The sequence below is a fragment of the Gavialis gangeticus genome, unplaced genomic scaffold (assembly GCF_001723915.1).
Source record: "Gavialis gangeticus isolate Ggan-Ray unplaced genomic scaffold, GavGan_comp1, whole genome shotgun sequence".
NCBI classification, from domain to species: domain Eukaryota; kingdom Metazoa; phylum Chordata; order Crocodylia; family Gavialidae; genus Gavialis; species Gavialis gangeticus.
In genome coordinates this window covers 160,675,708-160,689,588 of record NW_017728992.1, presented here as the reverse complement: position 1 = coordinate 160,689,588, position 13,881 = coordinate 160,675,708, and the positions used below count along the sequence as shown (strand labels likewise).

Genomic DNA, 13,881 nt, shown 5'->3' with positions numbered 1-13,881 from the left:
GCATAGATGATAGCAACCGAACAGAGAAGAACATACGAGTCATATTCTGTGCTGTTTAAAAGAGAAAAGCATGGGAAGTGGGGGGACTGAATGTGGGAGAGAAGCAACCCTTGGCTCTACCATGGTCTGATCCAGCATAAAGTACTATGATAGAAGGTGAATGATGCATAAAAGAGTGAAGCTGGGATCCTGGTCTGTGTGAGAACCAGGAGTAGGAGGAATGAGACATGAAGAGGTGATCTCTATATTCTTGAGAAACAACACAGACAAGAGAAAGAAAGGTAGTGAGAGAGAGGCAGAGATGGTGCTAGAGCTGGATGTGGGTGGTGAAATAAAAGTTTCCTGTCCCCTCACTCACTGCTATAAGAAGTGACTACATTCAGGTGGAGCTTTTGCCAAATCACTAGCTGAGGCTTTTCACCAGTTTATTAATGTTAGTATGCTGGAGCCAGCTAGTGACTTCAAGAGTTGATACACTGATTCCTCAGTGGTAGAAACAAAATTACTTAGTCCAAACTTTTAAAATGTAGACTAATTACTACTATGTATCACTTACTATTGTGCTGTAATACTTTCCACTAAATGTATTAAATGTGTCTGAATTTACCAAACATATATATACCGTACGTGTTTCAAATTTACAGAATTGTGTTCAACAGTATGTGCAAGATTTCCTCTCTAATGTAGTCCCTAAATACAATCAGATCAAATGAGCAAAGTATATTTGCTCATTTCTATTTTCCTTAATGATGCAATTTCATATCCAGTAAGAGTTAAATCATATTTGCTATATAGCAGATGTTTTACACTATTAAATGTAAATATTGACTTCAATGCATAAAACCAGAAATATTTTTCCTTAAGGAGCACAAACTTGTAATGCCTAAACTTAGCATTGTATATATACCTTTTCACAAGTTATGTTTTAGACTACAAGGCCATTTTCAACCAGCTTAAAGGGAACAAATAGGAACTACAGCTAAAGAAAAGTTTGTGGTTAGTTTGAGATACCCCATTAGTCAGTTGCAACCTGATTTCAATCTCTTCCAAATCTAGACAAATCCACAGAAATATTCATACGTTAGAAGCTAGATGATGAGCCTCTTTTAGCAATCCAAAGAGGCTGACAAAGCTGCTACTTAGAGTAGGTAGGTGCAGGTTCCCATGATGTACAGGAATTCACTGATGCCATGGAGCTGCCACAGAGAACAGCAGAAGAAATTAAGGGAATGTGACCAGTGCATTAAGGTAACCATGCACCGGTAGAGTGGCTCAAAGAAAGCCAGTACTGCTAGCATCATTTAAAGCAACTACGTCTACTCTCAGGTAAGCTGGAGCAAGGCACTAAGTGTTAAAGTGGTAGGCCATTCCTGTGGAGCCCCTCAACAAGGATGAATTAGGGCTGGGCCTGTAGATTTCTGACCTCAGTAATTCTCATTCTTATGGAATCAGAGTACCCAAAGCAAATGCACTTTTCTATACTACAAGTCAATGTACTGTCCAGTTTCAACAAATGATACTAACATGTGTCCAAAGAAGGACTGACTGGTTAGAATCTACCTAAATACTGACAAAGGAATGGCAGGCTTTAGAAGGCTTCTCTCAGATTTTTACTCAACCATATCCATTTGTAGATTACATAGTAAGAAAAAACAGAGAAATCTCATTTAGACTGAAGTCATTTTTAAAACCTTCAGCCAAATCCCTCATCTTTTACATTTTAACTGCATATATTTCCCAGGTTTGTTACACTTCAGTGTTCCCATTCAAATTCAATGCTGTGCTAGTGTCCTGCCCTTTTAGTAAATTTTAGTTTAAATACTATCAGTTAAAATAATCAAAAATGAAAAAAAAATTTCTATTTTATATTATATACATTTTTTGTTACAATTTAGCAATTTAGGAGATGAAAATTTTCCAAAACTGAGGTGTCTTTGAAAAATAGTCTTTTGTATGCAATAATCAAATCCTATCTTGGGAAAAATATGCTCTAGGTGAATGGATTTTGCAAGCTCTGCCCATAAGTTATGATCTAATGCTGCACATTTGCCACAAATTAAAAGCTCCACATCTTTTCTTTTCTTAATCATGTTCTTTTCTTTAACTCCTTTTCTTTACTGGGTGTGTCTAGGCTTCCAAACCTCCACCTATTCCTGGCGCAATATTACACCTGATCATTGTATGCCCAGATATTTTTATCCAGTTCCCTTTTCTAGGAAATACAAATATTATTTACCATTTACGTAGTAAGCATCAACTGTAAAGTTAATTTCAACAAGCTATCATGAAATTTATATTTCAGCTTATGTTCAGTGGTTTCCATATTCTAGCAGATAGGGGCATTTTTAAACTTAAATTGGTTTTCATCTAACGTTGTGTTTCATCTGTAATGTTCATTTATCTTCACAACTGGAGCTACATTCTACCTTATCTGCTCTTATATATAGTCCCGTATTACCCTGTACAACACAATTAAGGTGAGTATATCACAAGTCCTGTGTGTCCTGAAGTTTCACAGGAAACTGAAGTCAGACCAGATACCCATTCTAGCAACAGTTAAGGAACACACTGAAGCACCTGAGTTCAGCCTCAGCTTTGATCAACAGGACCCATGCCAAAATAAAACCTCATTCTTGGAAGGGGGCCCCTATAAACATGAAGGTATCTGTGATCTGACATTTCTAAACCTGTATGCAGTGCAGAGATGCTCTGAATTACTAAAACTAATGTAAAATGTTACTAGTTGAATTCAGACTGGATAATACTTGAGGTTCTCATTTCTATCTGTGCAATCAATTTGTGGTGCTTATAACTTCTCTAAATGGATGTATAAATCAACTTTGAGATGGATTACTTTTGCAATTAGTATGTTGAAAATAAATAGAAAGCAGTGACTGAAACATACATCAATGAATTATAAACAGAATATAGCATGTATAATCAAGAACATTTTATTCTTTTTTAAGCTAATGATGATAAATATCATGCTGGTGTCCTGGAACTCAGCAACCTTTGCCTTTTTCTGTTCACTAACAGGGCAAATAGCATGGCCGAACAAGTCAAGTGCCTAGGAGTGATTTGTTACGGAAGGTTTCTTAACAATGGAGAGGTTCAAATGGCAATTACAGTTATAAAGATTTAATGACAACTCCAACAGAAGAAAGCTAGAGACATTGTAGTCTATTCTATTTTTGGGTTATCAAAGGAATTGATTCACTGATAATTGATCCAATGATACAAAATTCATGGAGGACATCACTCAAGAAGCTGAAGATAAATGCTAGTTTGAATTGTGAATATACCATTTGCTACCCTGAATATATCTAATGGCAGCAACAGGAGTCGATCAGGTGTTATTGAGATCTAACTGAGTGGTAATTCAGCTTTGTCTAGTGGGATCTTGTATCGAATATACTCTTGAGTATAGGGCAAAATTTAGGTTGGCAGACAGAAGACAGTCTCCATGCACAGATTTCTATGGTTTAAAGCAGTAGGGCCCAAACCATCCAGCCCTGAGGGTGGATGAGTGGCATGGGAGCAGCTCACGGGCCAGATCAGGCCAGCACACTGGTCTCATTCACTGCTGTATTATGTCCATGGACCTCCCCTGCATCAGACTGTGGATCAGTCCCACACAACTGCCTGATCCAGTATGGTGAATCAAGTCATCTGGCCCACAGGATTCCCCCTAGAGGTGTAGCAGGCAGCCTCTGAACCTGTGGCAGCTGTCATACATAGGGCAACGCTGACTGCTACAAGACTTACGGCAAGTGGCATGGCCCTTCCCTCCCAAAAGGCAATACTCAGAGTTTCTGCCCTAGTTGCTCCCCCTTCATTACACTATTAGGATTTGTGATGGGCTCAGTGATTAGCTCCACAGGGTATAGCTTGAGCACCACTGGTCTATATGCATGATGTATAATATTAACCTAAATTTTGTCCTATACTCGAGTAATTATGCCAAACTTTTTAAAAATAGTTCTTTATTTAGAATTGAATTGGACTCTATAATCCAGTCATAACTTGATTTAATACACTACTACTAACATGTACCCCACAACTTCAGAGTACATTAACACTATTAAACCTGCAGAAGCATCAGTTTTGAATTTTTTTTGTGAATGTTAGAATTTTACAAGTAAAAGCAAGGGAGATCTTTGTATATGCATGTCCTAACAGCTGTGTGTGCATCACATCTATGCCTCTATAAGTATCAATGTACAGACTGACCAATCACAAGTGTATGCATGTAACAGTATCTAACCAACCTTGAAATCTACTTCCTATGTCGAATGAAAAAGCCTTCTAGGCCACTGAGTCCAGTACCTTACATTTACAGGACACTACTTACCCAAGGATTCTTCCCCACTTCCAAATCACATCAAGCCCTTACCCACTATTCAAAAGGTGCAAAACCAAAAACACCAGAAACACCCAGCAGTGTGCCATATATTAAAACAGGAGATGGAAGCACTGCCAATAACCTGCCAAGTATGCAAATATTTCTTGTAGTTCTCTCAGGTATATTTTTCTGAAATGTTGCAATCTTTAGACATTAAGTATTGGAAATGACTGTCTGACATCTAAAATAATTTCTACAAAAGTCTGCAGCTGCTAGAAAATCTTGAGCTCAATTACTTCAAGGTAATTTGTAAACCCGTTATTTTCTGATATTGTAGCAAGTGATATAATAAGGTATAAAATGACAGTCAAAATTAACAGAATTTTAAAGATTTTTTTACTCTTAAGAGCTAAGGTAATATGGTAATGAATCCTATAGAGATACCTAAGACACATATATAAATAGTATACAAAAGGTAACCTAGGTTGCTTTTATTTTTATGATTCATATACACATGCCAATTAATGTATGAAATACTAAGGTCTCAAATGTCACTAGAAAAGTGTAAGTCTCAGAGACACCAATTTAAAAAGATTTCGAATTTTCCTGGTCTGGTGGTTGTTGTAAGGAGCAATGTAAGGTCACCACATCTGAAAAAGATTACAAAAATTTTTTTCATCTACTTTTTAGGTGGCTTTACATTGTACATTTGACAGCCTTTTATATAGAGTCAGCTTGTACTGTCCGTTCAAATGCTGGCTTCCCATTTTTTTGGGTGGGTCTTATATACTGCAACATGATACATAAAGACATTTTTAAAGGATGAAAAAGTAACAGAAATTGACTGAGAAGGCTGAAGAGTTGATGTAGAACCTGAAGTTACATCTAGCTCATTTTGTAAAAATGAACTGCTGGTGTCACTTTGAGACATAACACCAATTCATCTCAAATTACTGCTGTACCCTTTAAAGCATATATTTCTGATTTAGAGAAATATGTAAATACAAACAGATTTGGGAACATTCATGTCTCAAGATAAGATATGGCAGAGGAATTTATGAAGAACATAATTGCCAGAGTCAAAGAATTTCAAAGGAAAAGGCAGCTCAGACATTTCACCATAATTAAATTTCTAATACAATCCACCATACAGTATTCAAAGGAGGCAGTACTGGCAACTGAAGAGAAATCATTTATAGCTTAGCAGCTGTCCATGGGAAGCAGCACTGAAAATAAAATTTATGTGCTGAGAAATGATAAGGTCAAGCAGTTCTTAAAGTGAATGTTTCAATGCAGTACTCTTGCCAAGATGGGAGAGTGCGTTCATTCCTACAACTGTTATGCAAGGTGTTCCTCCAAACCAAAAATATTTACAACCTGGGCAAAACCTCATTCACTCAGAGATTGCTTTGAGATGAAAATATGTGTGTTAGAAATGGTTAATGGATCTAACCCTAAGCATTATTAACTACTTTGTGTCCTTCTCTTGATTAGTTCCATCATACACCAAGCTTAAGTCATCTGTAAGTGTTTATTTCACAAACTGCATTTCTTTTTCACCAGAGCCAACAGAGGGCCCTTGCTGTGAAGAAGGCTAATGGCATACTGGACTGTATTAGTAGGAATGTTGCCAGCAGATCAAGGGAAGTGATTATTCCCTTCTATTCAGCACTGGTGAGGCCAAACTGGAGCACTGTGTCCAGTTTTGCCCTCCCATTACAGAACGGATATGGCCTCCCGCTACAGAAAAGACAAATTGGAGAGAGTCCAATGGAGGGCAATAAAAATGGTGAGGGGGCTGTGGCACATGACTTCTGAGGAGAGGCTGAAGGAATGGGGCTTATTTAATCTGAAGAAGAGAAGATTGAGGGGGGATTTAATAGCAACTTCCAACTACCTGAAAGGTGGCTCCAAAGAAGATGGAGCTAGACTGTTCTCAGTGGGGGCAGATGACAGAACAAGGAGCAATGGTTTCAAGTTGCAGCAAGGAAAGTTTAAGTTAGATATTAGGAAGAACTTTCTCATGAGGAGGGTAATACGGCACTGGAATAGGTTACCCAGAGAAGTTACCAATCTCCATTGTTGGAGGTTTGTAAGACCCAGCTAGATAAAGCTTTGGCTGGGATGAAATAGTTGGGGATGGCCTAGATGACCTCCCTTTCAACCCTAATTTTCAGTGATTCTATGATTCTATACTTGGCCATAGATAATGCATTAAAAGACAATAATGGTCTTGTGATTGCACAGGGCAAAGAATTGGGAGAGCTGGATTCAATTCTGGAGCCTATCCCAGTTGATAGCCTCCTGTCTGAAAGTGAGCACACTATTTAATTAAAGCATGGACTTGGGCATTTGGAGACCCAGAAGTAACCTCTTTGTTCACAGTCAATGCATATAAAATGCTGCTGTAATTTCTAATTAATTAATTCTTTATAAAGTACTTTGAGATCCTCTGTCTGAAGGGGCTATAGGAGTGCAAAGTATTGGGGTTTTTTTTATATAAGAGTTGAACAATATAAAAGTTTAAGCCTGGAAAGTACATTCAAGATGCTTGTTATTTACAGAAAATATTTCATTATTTCAATTACTTTTAATTTTGGATGTAGTAAGGCTAATTTCTAAGGAAACAAAAAACCCCATTAATTATAGTGGTGATGCCAGGTGGGTGCCACTATAATATTCATTTGATATTCATTTAGGAAGGTCAGATGTTAATAAACTGGACCACACCAAGGTCAGAATGGTAGCAGTGCACTGATCATGTAAAAGCCACTGAACACATGAAAGGAATTACAGTAGATCACACATCAAACACTTTGGCCTTGTGTTTCCTTCCTCTAATCCTACAGGCAGGAAATGCTCTACATATCCTGTGAGGTGACCAGACATTTAAAAGTAGCCCCTTGTTCCAAAAGCTCTGTGTACAGTAATTTCCTACCAATAAGCAGAAGAACTTTTGCACTGCAGTTCTCTTCTAGAGCCATATCTGGAACACAGAGATGAATGCCCCAATGATGATAAGGTACAGTTTAGTAACTATGCATACTAAATTAAAAGTTACTGTCAAAAAGGGTATAATGAAACAAAGTGGGGCTTTCAGATGTGCAAACAGATATTATTTGTTTTAATGGCTTTGTAGCTTTACTGTTTAAATACCTGAACAAAAAAATAATAGCCTGAGTATGAACATTTAGAGATCAGTTTGTCATTTTTACATTGTTTAATGTTTAGACAGTTTGATGAATCTGTTATATTTTTGAAGTAGTCATCAAAATGCAGGGGAGCACAGTACAAATACTCATCTGACAGATAGTCTAAATGCTAAATATGCAGAATTCCTAATGAAAGTTAGAGTGGTATTTTTGGATGACAAAACATTTCCACAAGGAACAAGTGAAATATACTTTCTCTAAACAGAGTCAGTGAAAAGGGCAACACTTGGGTAGGTGGGCGGGGTGACAAGGGAGGACTGGCAAAAACCAGAATGCAAGAACATAACTAAAATTATTAAATCTTTTGTTTTACGGAGAAAATAATTTTATCTCAAAATGTAATACTGTTTGGCAGCAAGAAGATACTCGGTTTTGGCTTTCATAAACACTGCATAAATACTTGACTTACCACAAACTGAGACAAATAATTTTGTGAATCCGTACGTGTTTTTATCCTGTATTTTATTTTGTACTAATTGCCCATTTCATATAGTTTAGTGGTACAATACCTCAGTCTTTTCAGGTGTCCTATAAAATCACCTGGAAATATTGAGGTTGAGTTTCACTGAACACAGGCTTCATGTTTTCTGTTAGGGAACTTATTTAAATAGTATGGTGTACAATATGAAAGACATATCGTCCACAGTGTGTTTGATAAGCTGACATGGGACAGGAGTTCTTTTCACTGTTGTGTCAGTTTATCAAACCCATACCTGGACATCAGTCAAATACTATAAAACACACTAGAGAACTCCTGGAAAAATATTTTTAACATAACATGAAATAGACTGTATTATGCATATATATTAAGCAACATGTACAGACCTGCTATATGTTTACAGTTCTTATAAATAAAATGATTATAATCAAAGAAGTGTATGGTCTATACTGTACAATAGGAAAATGAGTTTAAAATGGTCCACTATTAGCAATCCAAAGGGACACATGCACTCATCTTTGATAATGAATATGTTAAACAAAAAGGTAAAGAAACCAAACTCAAGCCATATGGACTCACATTTTTTCTGAAATCACTGCAGTTACAGTTGTCAAGTTAGAAATACTAAAACGATAAATTTTAAGTTATATAAATGAAAGAATACTAGCAGTTTGGATTGAGGAATAGTACAACTTACTTTTTAAAGTAATGTTATGTTAGTAATGACACATAAATATCAGCAGAAAAGAAATGATGAGATGGATGATTTGTTCTTTCCTGAAATGTTCCTATTTAAGTACTTCTGTCCGACTACCCTTGCAGTGCTTCTCCCACTGAACTACTATTGTGAGATGCAGCATAGAAGCAAAATGATGTACAATAAAACTTAGTAGTAATGATGCAAAAATTGTTTGTTCATACAGTACCTCTCACGTGATTTTAAGAGTATTTCTGAGTTCAAATGAATCTACGTATAAAAAAAATCTATGCATAAAAAAATCTATGCAGGGTGGGTTGGATACTTGGTTGTGGACAGTGAAATTTTCTATTCTCCTTTCTACTCATCCTCAAGAATTCTCACAGTGGGATGTAATTAGCAGTGATGACTTGTTATATATTGAATGAAATATGCTTTAGGAGTCTTCAGTTATAAGACAACAATTGAAGTTCTTATTCAAGTTAATGAAATGACGTCACTGACTTCAGTGGAAGCAGCACTGTACCGTAAGGGATTACGACATAGATAGATAGCAAGACATCATAATTTCTAGCAGGCTTCTGCTAGAAAGGTGCTAGCTTGTGAGCCTGTAGAATCCAAAAATCGCATGAACCAAACATGATGCAGGCATCTTAAAAATCTGATCATAAGACTCATAAAATCTTTTTGCTCTGGTAACTGCCCCACCCTAAAGAAAAGCAGGTGAAATGGATCCCTTTGTTTCTGTGCCTTTCATATATGTTCTGAGCTACATGGCAATAGAAGTTTTGGAAGCTTTTTTTTATTGCAGGGTATTATAATATGATTGGGGTAAATGATTTTTTCCCTTAGCTATTATCTTAGTTACCTCCTCACATCCAATGCATTTTTAATTCTTTTTTGGGCCCTTTGGCATTATAAAAAAATGGGAGGACTAAGATTTCCAGAGAACAGTTTAAAAAAAAGGTCGGGGGGCACAGAGAGGAGGCAAGGAGGAATTATTATGGAAAAAATAAGTCTATGTCAAGTCCTAAGGATAACTTTGTAAACAGTCTAACAGTTAAGATTCATCTGAGACCCTTCTGGCTTGCTGGCTATGAAGTGGTGGTCTATGGAAAACTAGATGCTCACATGGTCTGCCACCCTTTTCATCTCTAGCTGCTGAGATTCATTTACATCCTTCTTTAGGAACTGATCTAGTTCTAACTCTAAGGGGGCAGAGAGATGGCTCATGTAGTCGTGAACACAGAAGTAGTGAGTCCATGAGGCAATCTCACACTTGGACAAATCTGAGAACTTTTCTGCTGCAGCCAAAGGCTTCCCAAGGAGACAAAGAAAGGAGATAGAGTACAACTCAACTGAATGGTTCACAGGATGGAAAGTTTAATATCTGCGTACCCAACTGAATTTCTAAGACAGAATTTGGTAAATTTCTTGTGGCAAACAAAAGAAACTCACTTAAAGAAATTCAGTTAAACGTGAATGTCAACATATTGGATTTTTCTCAGATAAAATGACATTGGTATGAAGGTATACCATCAATATGAATTTGTCCCTCAGAATATTTTTGAAAACCTTCTGAATTAATTAATTTCCATTAAAATCTGCTACGGTTATCTCTTGCAGGGCAAACTAGCTCCAGTCACAATTTGTTTTTTTGCATGGAGGTCTGTTAGGTAAAATATCTTCCTCTAAACCTGTTTCTTCCAAATCTTCAACCCTATGGTTCTCTGAAGCTGTTTTTCTTTCATGAATATCTCAAATCCATCCATATTCAAAGTGGCTGATTGCCTCTATATGTCCAAAATTTTCCTTTGTTATTTCATCATTTATTTTTATCAGCCACGTCAGCTATTATCTTCAGAATTTACTGAACATCTTGCCAACTGAGTATGTAAATAGCTGTTTGATCCATGGATGTAAGAAACCAGGGTGAAATTAATATGAAAACTATCACTGACTTCATCACTAGAATCAGGATTTCAACCTAGAGACCTGGTGAAAGAAGCTGCTGAGATCTTAAGAACTGCAGCTTTTAGGGGTTTTTTTCCTCTACAGGGAATTGCAGCTTTCAGTTCATGGATCCTTGATTATACACCGCTTAGAAAAGGAATAGAGGCTAACAAAGCTTTTTAATCAAGATCTTTTTTTAAGATAATGCCTAAATTATAATTCTACTTTCTTAGTCATCTTTAGGAAAGATCATCTTCTGAGAGAAAAAAGAACATAATCTTTGAGTAATGTGACTAGTGCCCTGTAGCACCACTTAAAAAATTAAGCTTTCTGACCTATCTCTTCAGGTTTTTAAATTCAGGGGGATATTTCCATTCTTTTCAGTGCAATGAGCAGATGTAGTCATTTAATTGTTGAAGGAATGCTCTTCATGGACAGCACATTTTTAGATTTTTAGCTCTTCTCCTCTCACTTTTCAGTTGTGTTCTGGGACTTAAATATCAAGATGTTAGTTTTCTTTTGCACCAGTTTATCAAAATACTGGACACACCGCATTTCACTTGGAAACTTCTCTTCCTATTCTTCAGAACTAAAAAAGGGTTCTTCTTCATCAGAAGACAACAAGTTTATGCTCATACTTTTTCCCATTATAGTTTTACTACTTCCCTGTTTTGAAGATCAGAGAGATGAAGAAGGGCTTTTGAAACGTAATAATCTTAAGTAGAATACCTTCTTGGGAATCAGATTTTTTCCCCATTTCCTAGCTTGCTGTAGCTTGTCTTAATGGGAAATACTGCAAAAGAAGGTAAATGCACTTCCTTTATAGCACATTTCAGTTTTAGAAATCATGGCATCTCCTTTAAGGGGGGCTTTCAGTGATCCTTTTGGGGACTCCAGCTGGAGTGTCATTATTGACAACCTAAATATCTTCCTATATCCTTTCTACTATTCTTAAAGTTGTACTTGTTGTATCACTTTGTACGTAACAAAAAGTTCCATGCTGGCATAGATGCCAAGTAAGACAAATAATGACGACATACACTGTATAATCCTTCCATTAGAATAGCTAATGGCAGAACCATTAGACCAAGGCCATTAGGATATCTAATGGAATGAACTAATAATATTCAGTAGAATATCTCAACACTGAATTCCATCTCAGTACCTCCATGTGATGTATTTTTACTTACAGATTAGGAAGGGGAAACAAAGATGTCCAAAGGTATCCAGCGCTTCTGAAAATTAGACCATTTACCACTGAGGACACTTAGGAAAATAATAACAAAGCCATGGAAATGTGCCCAAAGTCTCTTGATTCCTATTTCTAGTTTTACCACAAGACCACAACTCTGCCTCCTTTATCAGCATGCTATAACTTAGATTATTTGCAAATATAAATTATTAGGCATTTTTTGTTTTTATGACAAAGGACAAAATGATAATCTATTTCTTGAAATACAGTACTACTGTTGCAGATCAATAGATATTATTAGCCACTGTTCTGATTTCACCACTGTTAAACAGGCTTAGGTCACAATGTTACACCATCAGACTTTTGGAAACAATGCACATGAACACAAATGTATCTCCTCCTCTCCCTCAAGCTGCAAAAAATCTCTTTAGGGGACGTTTTTAAAGTTACAAATCTGAACAATCTGGTTAACATGAAGGCTGACCTCAAGTGTTTTTTATACAAAAATGTAGTTTGGCTTTATATTTTGATTTGGGAAACACAGGGAAAAAGTTAATAATTTGATAAAAAATGGCAGAACTCAAAGCCTGTACAACTCTCCATCATTATGAATACTGTTGTTGAGGTAGTTTTTGGCAGTAAAGGCAACATATTCTTAGAAACCTACATCCTGCCACAGGAAGCCACAGAATACGCCACTGCTTTTGTGAGTGCCAAATTTAAATACAAAGCCTTCATACTAAATCATTTAAACACTATTACACAGCATGTACAAAAAGCCTACCAAAGATGGTTTCAAATAGAAGTTTTAGGTAAGTCTCAGTTCCATCTGGTGCTGGGCAATCCTCACTTGCTAGAAATAATGATTTTATATCCCAAAAGTGACCATTATGATTATAGTTTCAATTTTCAAGTGTCTAAGCAGCCTCTTTCAGACACCATAAATACAGAAACCGTGACGGCAGAATGACAACTGGATGTCCCACTTCTCTGTCAGAACCCAAAAAGTGCAAGCAGCCAGAAAAAATATATATGCTAGAATACACCACACACGGCATGGAGAAGAAGGGGACAGACAATTCTCTCTGCTGTATTAATTAAAACAGACCCTCCGAAGCCCAACTGAAGAAAACATGCTTGTTTGAATTTCTGACCAGTTACAATATGCACAGGTTTTGATTTACAGATATATAAATAAATAAATAAATAAATAAATAAATAAAGTGCCTCTTCTGTCACATAGTCCCATAGCATTCCTAGTATTATTATGCTGAGACTTCTGAAAAACAATGGCTGTAAATTGTCATTAGAAATCAGAATAGCCTGAACCTGTATATGAGTAATGATCTTTCTTATTCTGAATTTCTGCTGAATAATCCTGCTATACATAACACCCACTTACAAGGGAAACTTCAGTCTTACATTTTCCTCTCAGCTGACTTTGGCAAATACCTGAGCTTCTTTGATACGTGAAAAATTAACCTGACAAAAGTGTGAAAAAAGCATCATTATACACCCTGATTAAGCTCATTTGGATATCAGCATGGCCTAAGAACTGTCTTTTTTGTAGGCTACTGGGGCAGAATATGCAGGAAGAATGGTGGGGGGACAGACAGGATCTGTGGGCATGATGAGGGGATTGAAGGTGCAGGCACCACCCGCAGGAGGGATGGGGGCAGGCAGGATCTGCAGGAGGGATCACAGTGATGAAGGCTGCAGGTGGCATCTGCAGGGCAGATCAGTGGGATGAGGGGTGCACAGTACTGCTGCTGCTGGGGTCTCCATGAAAACCAGCCACAGCAACATGCGCAAGGGCTGCTGGCAAATGGAGACCAGCCACGGTCTCTATTTTGCCTGCCCCTGTGTTATACAAAAACTCTGAGAGCTAAAAGCTTAGTCCAGGGATGTCAAACATATGCTCACAGGTGCTGCATGCAGCGCTGGTCCCATACTGGTCAGAGTAGGTGCCCATGCAGCACAGTCCCAGACTTCCTGCGGTGGGCACCAGATGTTTCATAGTTAGTAGGGTCGGAAGGGACCTGAGCA

The 13,881-nt window shown here is 37.2% G+C and overlaps 1 protein-coding gene and 1 long non-coding RNA gene across 5 annotated transcripts in view; one reads left to right on the top strand and one right to left on the bottom strand.

The window, feature by feature from the left end:
• Nucleotides 1-13,881, bottom strand: part of VPS13B (vacuolar protein sorting 13 homolog B) — a 1,046,600-nt gene that overhangs the window by 386,549 nt on the left and 646,170 nt on the right. The gene's annotated exons all lie outside the window — the stretch shown is intronic.
• LOC109305086 overlaps nucleotides 7,278-13,881 on the top strand; it is a 49,928-nt gene continuing 43,324 nt past the window's right edge. Inside the window, exon 1 of the long non-coding RNA XR_002099554.1 lies at nucleotides 7,278-7,364. This is a non-coding gene — a long non-coding RNA (uncharacterized LOC109305086). The remainder of the gene's footprint in view (nucleotides 7,365-13,881) is intronic.